General features: G+C 38.8%; 2 long non-coding RNA genes across 2 annotated transcripts; both read left to right on the top strand.

Annotated features, from left to right (window-relative positions):
• Positions 1-12,662: 12,662 nt before the first annotated feature.
• Positions 12,663-15,096, top strand: LOC123879959. Its single transcript, XR_006799119.1, has 3 exons — positions 12,663-12,729; positions 13,355-13,484; positions 15,061-15,096. It is a non-coding gene; the product is annotated as an uncharacterized LOC123879959 (long non-coding RNA).
• Positions 15,097-16,249: 1,153 nt separating this feature from the next.
• On the top strand, positions 16,250-18,889 carry LOC123879956. Its single transcript, XR_006799117.1, has 3 exons — positions 16,250-16,524; positions 17,148-17,277; positions 18,854-18,889. It is a non-coding gene; the product is annotated as an uncharacterized LOC123879956 (long non-coding RNA).
• The last annotated feature ends 2,062 nt before the right edge of the window (positions 18,890-20,951 follow it).

A 20,951-nucleotide genomic window follows, 5' to 3' on the forward strand; every position in this document is an offset into this window, starting at 1 on the left:
GAAATTGCTAAGTTTGATGGCGCGTGTTTTCGTTGGATGGAGTTTCGTGATACGTTTGAATGCTTAATTCATAAAAATTCGCGTCTCACTGATATTCACAAATTCCATTACCTTATTTCATATTTAGAAGGCGGGACAGCACGAATCATTTCAAATCTAGAAGTTTCATCCGCTAATTATTCTGAAGCGTGGAATTTGCTATGCAATCGATACAACAATAAAAGGATTTTGATAAATCATCATTTAAATTCATTGTTTAATTTTAAGCAGCTTCCACGGGAATCAGAGAAGTCCTTAAGATTCTTGGTCGATCACGTGACAAAAAATTTGCGCGCACTGGCCAGTTTAGGACAACCAACGGACCAGTGGGACGTGTTGATTATTTTTATGCTGTCGTCTAAATTGGATAGCACCACACTCATAAAATGGGAAGAGCACCGCAACAATTTAGACGATGACGCTCCAACTTTGGAACAGTTTTTTAAATTTATGATTGATCGTGCGAATGTGCTAGATGCTTTAAACCGTACAAATAGGCATGACAGCACTGGTTCTAAGCCCCACATCAATAGTGTACGTAATATTTCAACAAATGATAATCCCAATAAGCAACAAGCATCTTATACTAAATCATTTGCATCAGTAAATAAGTTTAGAAGGCCAATTAACGTTCTTTCTTGTGTTATATGCAATAATAATCATAAAATTTACGATTGCCCTACCTTTAAATCAAGGAGTGTTGACGAAAGGATGAAGGAGGTTAATAAATACAAATTATGTGTGAACTGCCTTCGTCAAGGACACATGGCCAATAATTGCCGCCTGCGCCCTTGTCAGTGCGGGGAATTGCATAATAATTTGCTCCATAGTCCGAGTCAGACTACTAGCCACCACGTTGATGTGGATGATATAGATAATAGTAGTGATGATGAATTAATGGTTAACTTTTCAACACAAAATTCAAAGCAAATTCTTTTATCAACAGCTATTGTGGAAGTTACTAATCCATTGAGCCGGCAAAAGGTCAAGGTTAGAGCACTTCTAGACTGTGGTAGTCAAGTGTCATTTATTTCCAAAAATCTAAAGAATAGACTACAATTAAAATCAAATCCTATTGACTCGCTTAAGGTCATAGGAATAGGAAGAAATAGTTTAGATAATGTGTCAGAGAGTTGTGATTTACAAATAAATTCTATAAATAGTACTTTCAGTATAAATATGTCAATCCTTGTACTTAATGAACTAACAGGAGAGATACCTAAGCACCCCGTTAATATTGATTTCTTAAATTTACCTAAAGATGTTTTATTGGCTGACCCTAAATTTTATAAACCATTTCCAGTTGATGTTCTGATTGGAGCCGATTTGTTTTGGGACATACTAGGAACAGAAAGGATTGCGCTTGGGCCTGGGAAACCAAACCTGAGAAATTCTCGCCTAGGGTGGCTGATATCTGGTCCTGTAAGCTCAGTGGTTGTCAACAAAGCCACAGCCTATAATGATGCGTTGGTTCCTAAATTAGCAAGTAAAAATAAATTCTGCAAAATAAGCAAATGAAACTTCTATCTCATTTTGCAAGTCAACAAGGTATTATGTTTAAATTTATATCAGCGTACGCTCCTCTTTGAGTTTGTCTGGGATGCCTGGGCATGAACTCCGCTAAAACGCGGTACATAAATACTATCGGGAACTTATTCATTTGTTTATCAGTCAATCATTTATTGCTTGAGCAAATTTCAACTTTGTTTGCACAAGTGGAAGCAATTCTTAATAGCCGACCTTTGTGTTCCTTTCATCCTGGCCTAATAACCTACTGTCCCTCACTCCTGGACACTTCATCATATGAAGGCCCTTGGCTGTATTACCTTCGTCAGCATCTGAAGACTGTACCGACAATCAGCGAATACGTTATGAACGCATTAAGAGCATAAAGCAGCATTGTTGCAACGATGGTAGAAGGGCACCTTCCTGAACAAAGGACAAAATAACGAAACGAAATTACTGCGCGTCTCAGCGAAGGCGTTATGGAGCTTTTATCTGAAGACGGCGCACCCCCATTGTGTTGGCGCTTAAGACGAGTTGTACAGCTTTTCCCTGGACCAGATGGAGTGTCAAGAATCGCAGACATCCATACGACCAAAGGCCGTGTGCGTCGGCCACACAAGTCGTTCACTCGTCTTTGCCCACTACCTACAGCGGATGAACCGAAAGGTTGAAGTTGTCATTTCAACGGGGGGGAAGATGTTCCAGCGCAGCGCTTCGTTGTGATTGTGCTAAATTTGTATGGATTCTGCATTGCGTGTAATTTTACGTCAGGCTCTTTAGTGTGATAACACGTCATCACACTAATATTATAAAGGCGAAAGTTTGTATGTGTGTGTGTGTGTGTGTGTGTGTGTGTGTGTGTGTGTATGTTTGTTACTCCTTCACGCAAAAACTACTGGACGGATTTAGCTGAAATTTAGAATGGAGATAGATTATACCCTGGATTAGCACATAGGCTACTTTTTATCCCGGAAAATCAAAGAGTTCCTACGGGATTTTTAAAAAACCTTCATCCACGCGAACGAAGTCGCGGGCATCAGCTAGTAGTTGTATAAACCCAGTCCGCCATTGTTTACGTACAGGTCGATTAATAAAGCAACTAATATCTAAAGTTAGTGTTATTTGTGCCCCAATGTATACCTAAATATACAATGGAGCTTTATGGTAAGAAAAAAAAAAAAATCTAACACTTACCAGGCTGCATGGTCTACGACCTTTGCCTCATATAAATTTTTTCTCACTGGTTTTAAGTTTCACAAGACCAGTAAGCAAAACTCAATGTTACTCACTGGTTTTAGGCAGCAAAGGCGCCCTGTTTGAGCTAGAGAGGTGAAAAAATACTGTTTCTCACTCCAGTGAGCAAAATTGAGTTTTGCTCACTGGTTTTAGGCAGCAAAGGCGCCCTGTTTGAGCTAGAGAGGTGAAAATTATATTATTAACTAGATGATGCCCGCGACTTCGCCCGCGTGGATTTAGGTTTTTTGAAATCCCGTGGGAACTCTTTGATTTTCCGGGATAAAAAGTAGCCTATGTGCTAATCCAGGATATTATCTATCTCCGTTCCAAATTTCAGCCAAATCCGTCCAGTAGTTTTTGCGTGAAGGAGTAACAAACATACACACACACACACACACACACACACACACACACACACACACACACACATACAAACTTTCGCCTTTATAATATTAGTGTGAAGTGTGATAGTAGTGAAATAAACATAACTTACGCGTAGTTAATGTTATATTCCTTGTACTTTACCACTTTAAAATTTCGTATATTGACATAAGTACATACTAGATTTATTACACAAAAGTTAAATATAAATAGTAATTTAGCCAGTGTCGCTAACACAATATATCTGTAATTAGTTAGTTTAGATAAGTTAGTTAAGCAACATTGTTTTATTTTGTTAAAACTTGTGAGAACTTTTTTTTAATAAATAACAATGTCAACAAATTACAGAAAGATTGATCATTAATTTCTGCCTTACTTTAAGACTTAAGAGCTTTATTTGACATTATTCCGACGACTTTGTCCATGTGGACTACACAAAACCGTAATAGCCCGTCCCCGGGATGCAACGTGTTTCTGTACCACGTAAAAACATTTAAAGTCCTCGAGGTTAACGACAAAGTCTTTACTTGGTACAGTTACCTTCAATATCAATCAATTTATAACCGACAGTTTCTAAATCCCTTCAGTTTTGAATGGTCATGCTCCCTGCAGCATCAGGATTGAGGAGTTGGAATCCAAATTTTTTATAAAACAATGTCGCAAAGTTCCTCTATCGATAAAAAAAAAAATGACCCAAATCGGTTCAGAAATCTCGGAGATTTCGGTGTACATAGGTAGAAAAACAGAACTCCCTTTTTGAAGAGGTGGAACACACAGAATTTGGATGCAAACATACACACATACATACATACATACATAGACTGCAAAAATCATAACCCTTCCTTTCGACTTTGCCGCAGTCGGGTAAAAAGGAGGAGGTTCTTAATTCAACTGTATGTTTTTTATATTATACAGATTTTTCATTATATGGATGAAATGAAAATAATCAAAAGTTGAATTGCCAAAATATGTTTTTTTTTATTCACTATAGGCAAGATCACACCTGATGGAAAATGATGATGTGGTCTAAGATGGGACGCGTTTACCTAGAAAGTACCTACCTATTCACTCTTGTTTTAAAGATACCCGGATTGTAACTGGTAGGAAACACAGATCGCGGAAGAGTATTCCAAACCTTAGCCATGCGTATGAGGAATGAAGACGCAAAACGTTTCGTGCGTGTAGATGGAATGTCGACGACATAAGGATGGAAACTCGCCCGACGTCTTGCGGTTCGGCAGTAAAATGGTGAAGGGGGGACAAGATCGAAAAGGTCCTGTTCACACTCTCCGAAATATATCCTATAAAACACCGACAAGCCGGCGACCTTACGGCGGTGATCGAGACTTTGAAGTTTTGCCAACAAAGGAGTCTTCGCCTATAAGTCTCCTAGCTCGACGGTCAACGGCATCCAGAGCCGCTAGTTGGTACTTAGCGGAGCCATCGTAGAGGTGACTGCAGTACTCCATGCACGACCTGACTGGTGCTTGATACAAAGTTATCAGTTGGCGCGGCGTGTCAATGTGATCAGTGATATTAATAGATATATTCCGGAAAGTGGGAGTCAAGGTAAAAGGACTCAGTTTTGCTGTGAGTAGACACGCCTGTGTTTTGGTAGCGTTAAACTCTACCAAATTGGCATCACCCCTAATCTGAAACGTATTTCAGGGCAAAGTTTAACCGCAGTACCATTGCCTCCCTGAGATGATCTCAGAACTACTAGCGCGTGGACTGGATATGTATCTCTCCATTACTGTGCTGTCGTCTGCGTACCCAACGATTCCGGGTCGTAGCAGATCGTTTACATGCAACAGAAAGAGAGTAGCGGAGAGAACAGACCTCTGAGGAACACCGGCATTAGTAACCATGAGTTCAGACGAGCAGCCATCAATGACTACTCAGAAGTATCTTTCGCTCAGGAAGTCAGGTATCCAGTCGCACAAGCTCAATGGAAGACTGTATGCCGGAAGTTTGCTAAGAAGGCAGTCATGCCAGACCCGGTCGAAAGCCTTAAAAATATCTAGAGAGACAGCTAGTGCCTCTCCATGCTTCTCTATGGCCTCACCCCCAACATGTAAGAAAAACATTCAGAATGACAGCTACAATAAAATAAAATAAAACTCACTCAGTTCGTAAAATAGGTGGTGGATTCGAAAAGTCCATATTGAATGGCGCTACAGGATCTGAAACAAAGAAAAAACCGGTCAAGTGTGACTCTGAGTCGCACACGAAGGGTTCCGTATATTGGCGTCACTCAGAAAAGCAGGTATTATTTAAATATTTTTATCGAATTATTGAAATGTCCTCCCAAAACCAACACAAAAAAAAACACAAGTTTAATGTGTAGAGGTTATCCGAGAGTTTTAATCTAAACAAACTAATGCCAAAATAAATAATTTAATTAGAGCGTGATTGCTATCACAACATCTAATTATCCAGTTCACTATCCAAATACCGAAAATATGCGATATCGCTCCGAATCTCAGATGGAGACTAAACTAAAACCTTCAAAACACCCGTATTTATGCAAGTTCAATCTTGTTGGCCTCCTAGCAACAGATTGTATGACATCGAATGAGCCAAATATCGATTTTATCAAACTACCTTCATTTGACAATTTAATAATTTTATATTATTTTTGACGACTTCGTCTGTGTTGGCGTTTGCTGACGCACGTGCGGTGCTTTCTCGGAGTGTTTTTTTTGTTAAAAGTAGCCGGTTTTTGTGTTTTACTAGTGTTTTTTGGTGGTGGAACTAACTGTGAGTGTTGAGAATGGAGGTGGACCCCCCTCCGGAGCCCCCAGACCCTGATGGGTCACCAAACAAAGATGCGTGTAACGCGTCTCGACAGGCGGCTTCCTCCCGGAAGCGGCCTGTCGTAACAGATGAGCCTGCTGCAGATAGCAGTAAAAACCCGGACATAAATTCAACCCAACCATCCATACAAACATTGTTTACTCACCCTTCCTTTGCCGAAGGCCCTAAAAGTTATTTAAGAGACGACAAAGGTCCGTTCATTGTTCACGTCTCGAGAGACGTCGCAGACCCATCCGCAGGGGTAACTATCCGTGCGCTTAAATTCGGTCAGTTTTTGCATACTAACAAATTCGCAAATATTATCAATGATGGTGGGACGCAATAAAATTAGCGTGGAGTTTAGTACTGCCCAAGCAGCTAACGACTTTTTGGTCAGCCCTTTACTCCCACTCACAAAATACAAGGCAATTATACCCACATTTAATATAACTAGGATGGGTTTAGTACGTGGCGTTCCAGTAGATTGGTCAATGCAGGAATTTGTCGACTCTGTTGTTCTGCCGGCTGGCTGTGGAGAGATCCTGAAAGCCCGTCGTCTCAACCGAAAGACCATCAACGAAGGCATTACTGAATGGGTGCCCACCCAGTCGGTAGTTGTAACTTTTAGAGGCCAGACGCTCCCGACCCGAATTTTCTCTTTTTATACATCGCTCCCTGTGGAGACATACAAATATCCCACGATTCAGTGCCTTAACTGTTGCCGTTTTGGTCACATTAAGACACAGTGTAGGTCCAAGCCCAGGTGCTACAGGTGCGCTCAGCCCCACACAGGAGATACTTGCGATGTTTTACTAGCAAATGCTACCTGCTTGCATTGTTCAGGTAGCCACTTTGCATCAAGTAAGGACTGTCCGGAGTTTTCACGACAACAAAGTATTAAATCGGTTATGTCTCAGGACAATGTATCATACGCTGAAGCATCATCACGGTTTCCCCCAGTCCGCAGGTCATATGCAGAGATGACAAGGGAGTTGTTCTCCTCTCCTACATTTTCTCTACGTCCTGTTAACTCCTCTCATCCCGCAAACTCATCTCGTCCTAGTACACTCGGAAAAATAATTCGCTTGACAGAGCATACTAATGCGAGCGTATGTATAACACACAAAGATACGACGCGATGCTATCCGATAATAGATACACTCACACTTACTACACTCACTCACACTTCTAGATAACCTTACCAGTCGTATAGGGTTGCAAATTTCACTTTGGTTAACATAGTTCTGATGGCCGAGTGGTAATAGTGTTGACGTTCTTAAACATGCCGTGAGTTCCAATCCTAGTGGGGGATTGCTTTTTTATTTTTGTAATTATTTATTTTGTCTTCTTTATACAGTTAAAATTATTATACTTTCAAACAATATAATTATAAGCAAGAAAAAACAAAAATAATAAAACTTTTCTATTTTAGAAGTTATTTATTTGTCTTTTGTGCAGTTCATAATTTATTATAATAAGCAAGAAATAAATAAGACGCTTGTCAAACAATTAACACATCAAGTTAACAGAAGGTATAGCTATTAAAGAAGATATAAAACATAAACTTAAAGGAAATATTATAATTATAAATCAAATAAATATTTGATAATTTGAAAATTTTAATAAATTAAAATCCATAATTAAAATAATTCTAGATGTCGGCGGTACCGACTTTTAGCTGTCAATACTTTGCTCACTGAGCATTACGTCATCTCCCCACTGTCGTCGTTGGACTATAAAATCAGACACGCTGTGCGTAGCGAGGCATTATTCGTCCGGTTGTTGCCGAGGACACTTCTCAGTAGGAATAGTCTGTCGTACTGTAGGTTTTAGAGTAGTGGTTACCTAAAGTGGTACTGTTGGTTAAACGAGTTGTTATTGTGGTGGTTAGGTTAGATGGTTGGTTTGGGACCGGTGTAAGGGGTGGAGGAGCCGGTCTAGGTAGGTTAGGTTAGGTTTACCTAGTTACGCTGGTAGTTGTGACATGCAGTAAACGGAAGTATTGTTCTTAACACGTCTGAAGATCGCCTAGTGATCGAAGCAGACCCTAAGGATCTTCACTTGCCTTCATCAATTCTTAAACAATCCTCGGCTCGATCCGACATAGATAATATAATTAAAATTAAACTAACTTCATAAGAAATAGTCTGAGCCAAAAGAGGAAAAAAAATTGACATACTTTATCTACTCCTATTACTCCTATAGTAATTTAAAACCAATACCGATGTGAAGTATACTAAAAGTCAGTCAAGTATGAACGTAATGTTTTATTTACGTTTTGGGTTACTTTTAGGTTTGTGAGATGAATCAACATGTTAATTACTTAGTTAGAAATCAAAATCAATTATAACTTCTAACTGCAATAACAATAATATCACTCACAAATAGAATTAAATTATTTACCTATACTTTAATTAATAATATATAAAGGTAGGCCACCCTCGTTAGTTATTACTTTTTGTAATCGACTCGTCATGTTAGTAACCATATTCCAGCAAGTCTATGCTATCCCAAATTGAAGAGACTCAGACCCAGGTTGAAGTTACCACTTTATTCAAAGAATATATCGTTTGCCTGTAGTTCTATTATAGTATTTTACGTCCATCCTTGTCCGACTCAAAAGATTTTTCATTGGTAAAAATAACAACGTAATTACATCAGTCACAGTTTATATATTCCATTGCAAAATGAAAGTCTATGTTCCCGGTGCAAACCATTTGTAATATTTTCTTCGTAGTGTATTCCGGCAGCACGCAAATGCTTCCGCACAGTTTGCAGAGGAGATTGAGTTTTTAAAAAGGAATCCACGCTATGCATTGCAACGATGTCTTGGTGGTGATGTGACTCCATCTTATAAGTTGATGGTTTGGGCCTAGGTCAACAATTGTCTACATGCCCCGTTTCTCCGTAGTGACAGACCCACAAGCGCACGGTATTCATCTGTAAAGGATTTTATCCTGGATTAATACATAGGTTACTTTTTATCCCAGAAAATTAATTAGTTCCCACGAGATTTTTAATAACCTATATACACGGGAACGAAGTCGCGGGCATTGGCTAGTATTTAGTATATTGGTTACATTGTTATATTATAATGCGTCTGATTAAAAGTATTAAATGGATTAAAAACATTACGCTAACATTTAGAAAATACTAAATACACATAAGTAAAAAGCATAAACATAATTTCAATACGAGTAGGTTATATTTGTTTACTTACCGATATCATCGATCTCGGTTATCGAAATATTGCACTCAAATAACAATCTCTGCTTTTTAAACAAAGATAAATAGGTGTTCCACGGTGGTGAGAAGTTCAGTAGTTATTCAGTGTGAAAAATAACACAATCACACTTCACACTAATATTATAAAGCCGAAAGTTTGTATGTGTGTGTGTGTGTATGTGTGTGTGTGTGTGTATGTTTGTTACTCCTTCACGCAAAAACTACCAGACGGATTTGGCTGAAACTTGGAATGGAGATAGATAATATCCTGGATTAGCACATAGGCTACTTTTTATCCCGGAAAATCTAAGAGTTTCCACGGGATTTCGAAAAACCTAAATCCACGCGGGCGAAGCCGCGAGCATCGGCTATCACACTAATATTATAAAGCCGAAAGTTTGTATGTGTGTGTGTGTGTGTATGTGTGTGTGTGTGTGTGTGTGTGTGTGTATGTTTGTTACTCCTTCACGCAAAAACTACCAGACGGATTTGGCTGAAACTTGGAATGGAGATAGATAATATCCTGGATTAGCACATAGGCTACTTTTTATCCCGGAAAATCTAAGAGTTTCCACGGGATTTCGAAAAACCTAAATCCACGCGGGCGAAGCCGCGAGCATCGGCTAGTACACCATAAATGAATTCACTACTAGAATCTATTAATCCGCGTGCTCAAGTTCTATTTGACAATAATTTATAAAATAGGTAGGGTAGATTTAAAAAAAAAATTATTGTTTTGTGAGCTCGAAACATTTCAGCGATGAAGTATAACTATAATAGACCTTAACTGACTTGTTTTAAAGCTTAAATTCGTCCACATATCTACAGCCAGCACTGCAAATTAAAGTCGTGAATTTTAGACGTTATCTCAAGGTGGTTTAAGGCCATTTTACTATGACATTATTGTGCTTCGATGATCGGATTCTATCAGCGTGGGTAAGCGGCAATACTACGCCTAGTGCCTGCTGTGGGGAAATCAGCGAAATATGTAATTTGTAATTATTGCAAGTAGGTATGGTGAAAAGAGACCGACAATGCGTTAAAGAGAGATAGGTGTAAAAGAATAAGTAAACGAGTTATGCACACACATAATGCTTCGTTGTGTTGCCGGGTTACCGATTTGTTTTGCTTTGTGTACCACGCCCAAAAAATCTTATCGGGAAACAATTATCCGTTCTCCTCGCCTCCGTGCTCCCTTACCAAAGGGTTATAATAAACAGGCTCACGAAGCTGTTATTAACAACCCACCCTCTTCCCAACCCAATGGCTGTGCTCTTGGCAACAGTCAACCCGACTTCCCTCCTTCCCAAGGGAAAATGTTAGAAAACCTTTCCGCTTTGCTCCTGAGCATCGTTGCTCCATGCAGCGAACTCCCACTACCGCCCAACGTTGCCCAAAACCTTTCCCGTCTTTTCAAAATTTTAAATAACGGCCCCAACAGCTCTACTACAATGGAACTGTAAAAGCATCAGACCTAGAAAACAAGACCTTATTTCCTTAATTAATTTGCATAGACCCGTCATAATTGCCATCTCGGAGACATGGCTGAGGCCTGGAGCCCGATTTCGGATTCCTGGTTTCTTCTGTCTGCGGGATGACAGGGATGACGGCTATGCAGGTAGTGCCATATTCATCCGGCACAATCTTTCCTTTTCTTCTCTTCCTATCCCCCCTCACAGTAATCAGATTAATGCTGTTGCTGTGAGAGCTGTAAATATTTCCTTCCTCTCTTTATATATCCCTCACCCAAACCCATCCCTGATTCCAGAAATTGAAACTATCCTTGCTTCTCTTCCCAGTCCAACTGTTATTATGGGTGATTTTAACACCCACCATACTTTGTGGGGGTGTTATAACTGTGACGGATTCGCTCCATCGTTGATTGACATCTTTGAGGATATGAACCTTTGTATCCTGAATGATGGCTCTACGACTCGTAGAGTTTATCCCAATTAGAACCCAAAATCAGCAGTAGATCTATCTCTTTCTTCGACTTCCCTTGCATCTCAGCTATCTTGGCAAACTCTTCCCAGTACCTATGGTAGCGATCACTTCCCAATCATCCTAACTCTAAACAATAGATCAATCCCTCCCTCCAACCCTGACCCTTTGCTAAAATATAAATTACAGAAAGTAGATTGGTCTCGCTATGCTGTCTGTAGATGACTTGATGGACTCTCTACCTGACCTTTCGTGTGATGGAAACCTCTTGATTTACTATGATCTCTTTGTCAAATCTCTTAGTTCTTCTTCTTAAAAATCTTTCTGTTTCAAATCATTTGCCTTCCCCTCCCTGGTGGGATGGGGAATGCAAAGATTTGTTTAACCAGAGGGTGGCAGCAGAGAAAGAGTACACCGCCCATATGACAGAAGAGAATTTTATTAAAAACAAACATATTGACGCTAAAACAAAAAGAATGGTGTCAAAAAAGAAAAAGTTTGGCAGGACTAAGTTCTGTGAATCACAAAACATAAGAAGATTCCGCAGAACCCTCAACTACTGTGATCCTAGCTCCAACAATCCATCTGAATGGCTTAGCATTTTTGCTTTGAAGCATCAGTGTAGATAAGAAGGTGATTTGACCAATTTTGATGAACTAAGCTTTGAAATTTTGAATTAGTATCAGGGGCTCCTTTGACCAAACCAAGATCAGTAACCACAGAGGGATTGAAAATCAGGGCTTTATATGCTGTGGAGAATAGAGGATTCTTTGGTAAAGATAACAAGGGATGAGGGAGATTGGTAAATTTACGGAAACTATCCAATAGATAAGAAGAAGGATTGCGTGGGCTAAGGACTTGCGACAACTGTTCTAATTTGGTCCACAGTGGGTGAGAGGAAAGCTGTAACATTTTGCTGACAAAGCGGTCACATAGGTATTGCCGTCGGAGATGTAAAGGAGGATCAACACATTCAACTTGTAGAGCGTTAGTGGGGGAAGACTTCATTGCACCCAGGATGATTCTGAGGCAACGATATTGAATTTTATTTATCTTCTCATACACAGTTTTATTTACGTTATCAGAAGTGGGATGCCCTAGGGCTCCAGAGAAGCCTGATGATTAATTTAGTGAGTCACTAGTCTTAGAAAGCTAAAAGAATTTAATCGAGGTAATTAAAAGTACCCTCTGCATTGAAAATAATAATGAGAAGACAGCGGTGTGTCTTACGTGCTTGTTTATTTTAAAATGATTTGGTTATCGCTTGCAAAAAATGGCTCTTACTACCGATATTACCTCGCGGATCATGTTGCAACAAGAATTGAAGGTGTTTTTCTATTTTGAAACGTAAACAAAGCAATATCGAACCACCGGCGCGGCGTTTTGTGGAAATAACCGATTTAAATCTAAAACGTGGAAAGTTTTTCAACCTAATTTTGATAAGAGTTTTCAATCAAGTAAATCAGTGATTCTGTTTTGGTTTTAACAACTAAGCTATCACCGCTAGTATACTTATTCCGTTTGCTGAATATTCCAGACCTCATGAAAGGATGGAAGGTGCTAGAAGATTCCAGATCTGATTTCCACTGGAATAGACGGTAAACGGTAAGCATTTATTTTTTTTTACTCATTTTTGCCTGCAAGTAGATTTGTTTTCTTCAAAATCACATATCACAAAATCACAAATTTCCTCAAAATCGGTTCCTTCTAAACAATTTTGTATGGGATTTTTTCACCATACTTTCCGTGCGCGTAAAAGTCAAAAATTCTAGGTCATTAAAATTATAGAGAGAGCCGAACGTGGAAAACTGACTAGGGCACCCCAAAGGGCCGGTGAAAAAAATATGGCCACAGAACAAAAAAATTCGTCTCCATACGAAAATTTCCTTAATTTTCAAGAGGCTCTCCAGAATATTTTTGTATGGAACTCTTTTCCCTTCACTATTTATTTGTATGCGTAGAACTTATGGGTCTTCCTTCAGGAAAATTATGAAACATGAATGTTGAAAATTTAACAGAGTACCCCCAAGGGCCAAGATTAGTTATATCTAAAAATATCATTTGTAATAACAAATAGATAAAATAATAATATAAATATTATATAACATGTAACGCTTCGTCACAAAGTGTTTTTTACACATAAGAGGTCTTAATGTCGCAATGGCGATATGTCACATGCACATGTATGATGTTCCACATCTGCTAAAAAAAAATTCACAATAATTTCCAGATAAAGGACTTGATCATTGGAACCCAGCGTGCTCAATGGTACACTTCATCGAAAGGCTGTATGCTTCAGATGGCGCACGGGGTCGTGCGAGAGCTTACGAAACCAAACTCTTATGACGAGATGAAGGCGAGTAAGTATTTTATTTGTTTAATAAGTATAGAAAGAATTTTTGCAAAAAAGCAGCGTGGCGGATGGTGCTTCATCATCATTATCAGTGAGAATACTCGTAGTCTATTAGGCCAACTGTGGTTTGACTCTGAATATGAGGCTGACATTTTAACCACTAGGTTATCACTGCTCTTGGTGGTGAGTGCATTGTTATAGCCGCGCGAGGATCCTCTAGAATCTATCACGCCCGATGGAAAGTGATGATGTGGCCTAAGTTGAATATGAGGCAGATTTATAATATTGAATAGACTGAAAATGATAATCATTATCATCTCAATTCTCAACCTATCGCCGACCGATAGTACGCGACTGGTCCAGATGGCAATCCGGGTGCGGGCGACCGCTAGCGCTGTGCGGGTGGGCGTGCGGGGCGTCCCCCCGCATCCATACCTCGACCTGTCGCGAACTATACTGCTGAGTACGAGTTCCCTTTTAGAATGAGAAGGGATTAGGCTAGAGTCCATCACGCTGGCCCATTGCCAGTTGGCAGACTTCACGATGTTTTCCTTCATTTTGTCAAAGCAAGTGATATTTAATTTATTAAAACGCACATAACTTCGAAAAGTTAACGGTAGATATGTCGCAGGTATATTGTCAAAGCCGTGATATTACAATCTCACTAGTGACATTATAATTAAACGGTAGACCGACAATCGACTTCATTTCTTACAATTGAACGGCTTGGTTTTAGTGTACCTACATAGTGATATTGTAAGGCAATGATATTTGGACAATTTTACTGGTCGTTAGATTGTGAGGCCGCCTCTGATTGGTCCCTTTCCGATGTCAATTTGGCAATCATAGAGTTATAAGTAAATAGACACGTTTAAAAAAATCGCAAACTTTATTGTATTACTATTATAGAATGTAACTAGCTGATGCCCGAGACTTTGTCCGCGTGGATTTAGATATTGAAAAATCCTGTAGGAACTCCTTGATTTTCCTAGATAAAAAGTAGCCTATGCCACTCTCCAGGTCTTTATCAGATTGCCCACTGCAATATTTTCGTAGCTCTATGTTGAAATCTTCTCGTGCCACAATCTCACACTGGTTTTCACTTGGTATATTAATGAATGTGAAGTTTCAATCACTTCCAAATGTTGACTATCACACATTTTAAAGAAATTTAATGAAAAAAAATAACAAAACACCATTTAAACAATAATTTTAGGCGGAAAATTTCGCACACGCTCCAATTGACCAATCAGAACGCTTGACGTCTCCCACTGCCAACTTCACTCATAATAATATACCTAGATTTTTCATAATGTCACTACATATAATGACCTTGTGAAATTACAATGACACTAAAACCAGGCCGACAAATATTGTAAGAAATGAAGTCAATTGACAATCTACCGTTTAATTATAATATCACTAGTGAGATTGTACGTATAATATCACGGCTTTGACAATATACCTGCGACAACAGATACATGCCCGGCATTGAACCCCCTCCCCCCACGAACAGGAGAAATACGTTATAACAACTAAGCTATCAGCGCTTGTTTACTAATTCCATTCGCTGAATATTCCAGGCCTCATGGTGGAAGGTGCTACAAGATTCCAGATCAGATTTCCATTAGAATAAATGAATGGTAAGCATTTTATTTTTACCTACTAGTTTTTGGCTGCGAGTAGATATTATTTTGTTTCTCTGAGGGCCGATTTTTCAATCGTCAAATAACTTTATCTGAGGAATTAATTTGAGGTTTGACAGTTTTTGTAAAGAAAATCTGTCGAAGCGTAAAAATTTATTGTATATTTTAATTAATATATGTATACTAATTTGTGAGAATAGTCGATACTAGAATTAATTTCTTAAACTGGACCCTTTCAAGTAAAGATTTTTATATAAACCTGTGAGGATGATACTGCCATTGTCGCAAGTAAAATACCATAAGCCTACGTGGTCGTATTAGTTTACAAATTGCGAAAAACCAAATTAAATTTGAATTTCGCGGGCAGGCCCGTCGCTTAAATTCGTGAATATTTTAGTGTACATTTTCTTTGATTTTCTTCCTACCCTGGTAGAGAACACGGCGCGCTATCTATCCAGCAACATCCGTCGTACATTAGCAACCTGTACAAGTGTACACTGTACAGTATGTATATATGTATGTATGTATGTATGTATGTATGTTTGTATACAGATTGTGTGTGTTCCACTATAGCGCCTAAACTACTGGGCCGATTTTGATGAATGAGGTGTCAATTGATTCATTGGCCCGGGTGACAAAGGCTATATTTTATACGAAAAAAAATTCACCTAGCGGATGTTACATGAAAAAAAGTGGGGGTCTCTAAAAATATTTTTTTGAAAACTCCCTACTCTTGTACTGAATAAGGGATATGCGAGTTTTTACAGGTAACAGTCGCTGAGCTTCTTAAAATATTATCTGCCTACATTAGGCATAGGTGAAGTGAAGCCAACATTTTAGTTCTTTACTCTCGAAAGCAGATACATTTTCCCCGTGTGGGCACATTCAAAATTCGCAATTAACCCGCATACAGTTCATTCGTCTCTTGCCGTCGAAGGTGGACAGTGGCCTCCGAATTCACACCACACTGGTATACAGAATTCAACTTTTTTTGTTTTATCATATTTTAAAACGGTTTCGGTTTCTTACTTATTGTATTTTGACGCCGCCGATTTCAGATCTACTCTAATTTTTTACAAAATGGTTTGGATTACTTAGTCAGAGATCTCAGACGGTCTAAAAAGCATCCGAACATGTGGCTCCTGGACTTAAAGAAACGATAACATCAGACACTTGTGTAACGGTGTATCGTTCTAACTACTCTCCAAACTCTGCAAAGTCAGCGTTGCGTGCCCGGGATCGAACCCCCGACTCCCTGAATAGGAAGGAAGCTATGTTTTAACAACTAAGCTATCACCGCTAGTTTACTTATTCCGTTTGCTGAATATTCCAGGCCTCATGAAAGGATGGAAGGTGCTAGAAGATTCCAGATCTGATTTCCACTGGAATAGACGGTAAACGGTAAGCATTTATTTTTTTTTACTCATTTTTGCCTGCAAGTAGATTTGTTTTCTTCAAAATCACATATCACAAAATCACAAATTTCCTCAAAATCGGTTCCTTCTGAACAATTTTGTATGGGATTTTTTCACCATACTTTCCGTGCGCGTAAAAGTCAAAAATTCTAGGTCATTAAAATTATAGAGAGAGCCAAACGTGGAAAACTGACTAGGGCACCCCAAAGGGCCGGTGAAAAAAATATGGCCACAGAACAAAAAAATTCGTCTCCATACGAAAATTTCCTTAATTTTCAAGAGGCTCTCCAGAATATTTTTGTATGGAACTCTTTTCCCTTCACTATTTATTTGTATGCGTAGAACTTATGGGTCTTCCTTCAGGAAAATTATGAAACATGAATGTTGAAAAAACAGAGTAACCCCCAAGGGCCAAGATTAGTTATATCTAAAAATATCATTTGTAATAACAAATAGATAAAATAATAATGTAAATATTATATAACATGTAACGCTTCATCACAAAGTGTTTTTTACACATAAGAGGTCTTAATGTCGCAATGGCGATATGTCACATGCACATGTATGATGTTCCACATCTGCTAAAAAAAAATTCACAATAATTTCCAGATAAAGGACTTGATCATTGGAACCCAGCGTGCTCAATGGTACACTTCATCGAAAGGCTGTATGCTTCAGATGGCGCACGGGGTCGTGCGAGAGCTTACGAAACCAAACTCTTATGACGAGATGAAGGCGAGTAAGTATTTTATTTGTTTAATAAGTATAGAAAGAATTTTTGCAAAAAAGCAGCGTGGCGGATGGTGCTTCATCATCATTATCAGTGAGAATACTCGTAGTCTATTAGGCCAACTGTGGTTTGACTCTGAATATGAGGCTGACATTTTAACCACTAGGTTATCACTGCTCTTGGTGGTGAGTGCATTGTTATAGCCGCGCGAGGATCCTCTAGAATCTATCACGCCCGATGGAAAGTGATGATGTGGCCTAAGTTGAATATGAGGCAGATTTATAATATTGAATAGACTGAAAATGATAATCATTATCATCTCAATTCTCAACCTATCGCCGACCGATAGTACGCGACTGGTCCAGATGGCAATCCGGGTGCGGGCGACCGCTAGCGCTGTGCGGGTGGGCGTGCGGGGCGTCCCCCCGCATCCATACCTCGACCTGTCGCGAACTATACTGCTGAGTACGAGTTCCCTTTTAGAATGAGAAGGGATTAGGCTAGAGTCCATCACGCTGGCCCATTGCCAGTTGGCAGACTTCACGATGTTTTCCTTCATTTTGTCAAAGCAAGTGATATTTAATTTCTTAAAACGCACATAACTTCGAAAAGTTAACGGTAGATATGTCGCAGGTATATTGTCAAAGCCGTGATATTACAATCTCACTAGTGACATTATAATTAAACGGTAGACCGACAATCGACTTCATTTCTTACAATTGAACGGCTTGGTTTTAGTGTACCTACATAGTGATATTGTAAGGCAATGATATTTGGACAATTTTACTGGTCGTTAGATTGTGAGGCCGCCTCTGATTGGTCCCTTTCCGATGTCAATTTGGCAATCATAGAGTTATAAGTAAATAGACACGTTTAAAAAAATCGCAAACTTTATTGTATTACTATTATAGAATGTAACTAGCTGATGCCCGAGACTTTGTCCGCGTGGATTTAGATATTGAAAAATCCTGTAGGAACTCCTTGATTTTCCTAGATAAAAAGTAGCCTATGCCACTCTCCAGGTCTTTATCAGATTGCCCACTGCAATATTTTCGTAGCTCTATGTTGAAATCTTCTCGTGCCACAATCTCACACTGGTTTTCACTTGGTATATTAATGAATGTGAAGTTTCAATCACTTCCAAATGTTGACTATCACACATTTTAAAGAAATTTAATGAAAAAAAATAACAAAACACCATTTAAACAATAATTTTAGGCGGAAAATTTCGCACACGCTCCAATTGACCAATCAGAACGCTTGACGTCTCCCACTGCCAACTTCACTCATAATAATATACCTAGATTTTTCATAATGTCACTACATATAATGACCTTGTGAAATTACAATGACACTAAAACCAGGCCGACAAATATTGTAAGAAATGAAGTCAATTGACAATCTACCGTTTAATTATAATATCACTAGTGAGATTGTACGTATAATATCACGGCTTTGACAATATACCTGCGACAACAGATACATGCCCGGCATTGAACCCCCTCCCCCCACGAACAGGAGAAATACGTTATAACAACTAAGCTATCAGCGCTTGTTTACTAATTCCATTCGCTGAATATTCCAGGCCTCATGGTGGAAGGTGCTACAAGATTCCAGATCAGATTTCCATTAGAATAAATGAATGGTAAGCATTTTATTTTTACCTACTAGTTTTTGGCTGCGAGTAGATATTATTTTGTTTCTCTGAGGGCCGATTTTTCAATCGTCAAATAACTTTATCTGAGGAATTAATTTGAGGTTTGACAGTTTTTGTAAAGAAAATCTGTCGAAGCGTAAAAATTTATTGTATATTTTAATTAATATATGTATACTAATTTGTGAGAATAGTCGATACTAGAATTAATTTCTTAAACTGGACCCTTTCAAGTAAAGATTTTTATATAAACCTGTGAGGATGATACTGCCATTGTCGCAAGTAAAATACCATAAGCCTACGTGGTCGTATTAGTTTACAAATTGCGAAAAACCAAATTAAATTTGAATTTCGCGGGCAGGCCCGTCGCTTAAATTCGTGAATATTTTAGTGTACATTTTCTTTGATTTTCTTCCTACCCTGGTAGAGAACACGGCGCGCTATCTATCCAGCAACATCCGTCGTACATTAGCAACCTGTACAAGTGTACACTGTACAGTATGTATATATGTATGTATGTATGTATGTATGTATGTTTGTATACAGATTGTGTGTGTTCCACTATAGCGCCTAAACTACTGGGCCGATTTTGATGAATGAGGTGTCAATTGATTCATTGGCCCGGGTGACAAAGGCTATATTTTATACGAAAAAAAATTCACCTAGCGGATGTTACATGAAAAAAAGTGGGGGTCTCTAAAAATATTTTTTTGAAAACTCCCTACTCTTGTACTGAATAAGGGATATGCGAGTTTTTACAGGTAACAGTCGCTGAGCTTCTTAAAATATTATCTGCCTACATTAGGCATAGGTGAAGTGAAGCCAACATTTTAGTTCTTTACTCTCGAAAGCAGATACATTTTCCCCGTGTGGGCACATTCAAAATTCGCAATTAACCCGCATACAGTTCATTCGTCTCTTGCCGTCGAAGGTGGACAGTGGCCTCCGAATTCACACCACACTGGTATACAGAATTCAACTTTTTTTGTTTTATCATATTTTAAAACGGTTTCGGTTTCTTACTTATTGTATTTTGACGCCGCCGATTTCAGATCTACTCTAATTTTTTACAAAATGGTTTGGATTACTTAGTCAGAGATCTCAGACGGTCTAAAAAGCATCCGAACATGTGGCTCCTGGACTTAAAGAAACGATAACATCAGACACTTGTGTAACGGTGTATCGTTCTAACTACTCTCCAAACTCTGCAAAGTCAGCGTTGCGTGCCCGGGATCGAACCCCCGACTCCCTGAATAGGAAGGAAGCTATGTTTTAACAACTAAGCTATCACCGCTAGTTTACTTATTCCGTTTGCTGAATATTCCAGGCCTCATGAAAGGATGGAAGGTGCTAGAAGATTCCAGATCTGATTTCCACTGGAATAGACGGTAAACGGTAAGCATTTATTTTTTTTACTCATTTTTGCCTGCAAGTAGATTTGTTTTCTTCAAAATCACATAGGACCTCTTTTTCCGTGGAAAGAAGTATCCTACATAATACGTCTGCGCCAAATTTCCTCAAAATCGGTTCCTTCTGAACAATAATTTTGTATGGGACTTTTTCACCATACTTTCCGTGCGCGTAAAAGTCAAAAATTCTAGGTCATTAAAATTATAGAGAGAGCCGAACGTGGAAAACTTACTAGGGCACCCCAAAGGGCCGGTGAAAAAAATATGGCCACAGAACAAAAAAATTCGTCTCCATACGAAAATTTCCTTAATTTTCAAGAGGCTCTCCAGAACATTTTTGTATGGAACTCTTTTCCCTTCACTATTTATTTGTATGCGTAGAACTTATGGGTCTTCCTTCAGGAAAATTATGAAACATGAATGTTGAAAATTTAACAGAGTACCCCCAAGGGCCAAGATTAGTTATATCTAAAAATATCATTTGTAATAACAAATAGATAAAATAATAATATAAATATTATATAACATGTAACGCTTCGTCACAAAGTGTTTTTTACACATAAGAGGTCTTAATGTCGCAATGGCGATATGTCACATGCACATGTATGATGTTCCACATC

The sequence above is a fragment of the Maniola jurtina genome, chromosome W, assembly GCF_905333055.1.
Source record: "Maniola jurtina chromosome W, ilManJurt1.1, whole genome shotgun sequence".
NCBI lineage: Eukaryota > Metazoa > Arthropoda > Insecta > Lepidoptera > Nymphalidae > Maniola > Maniola jurtina.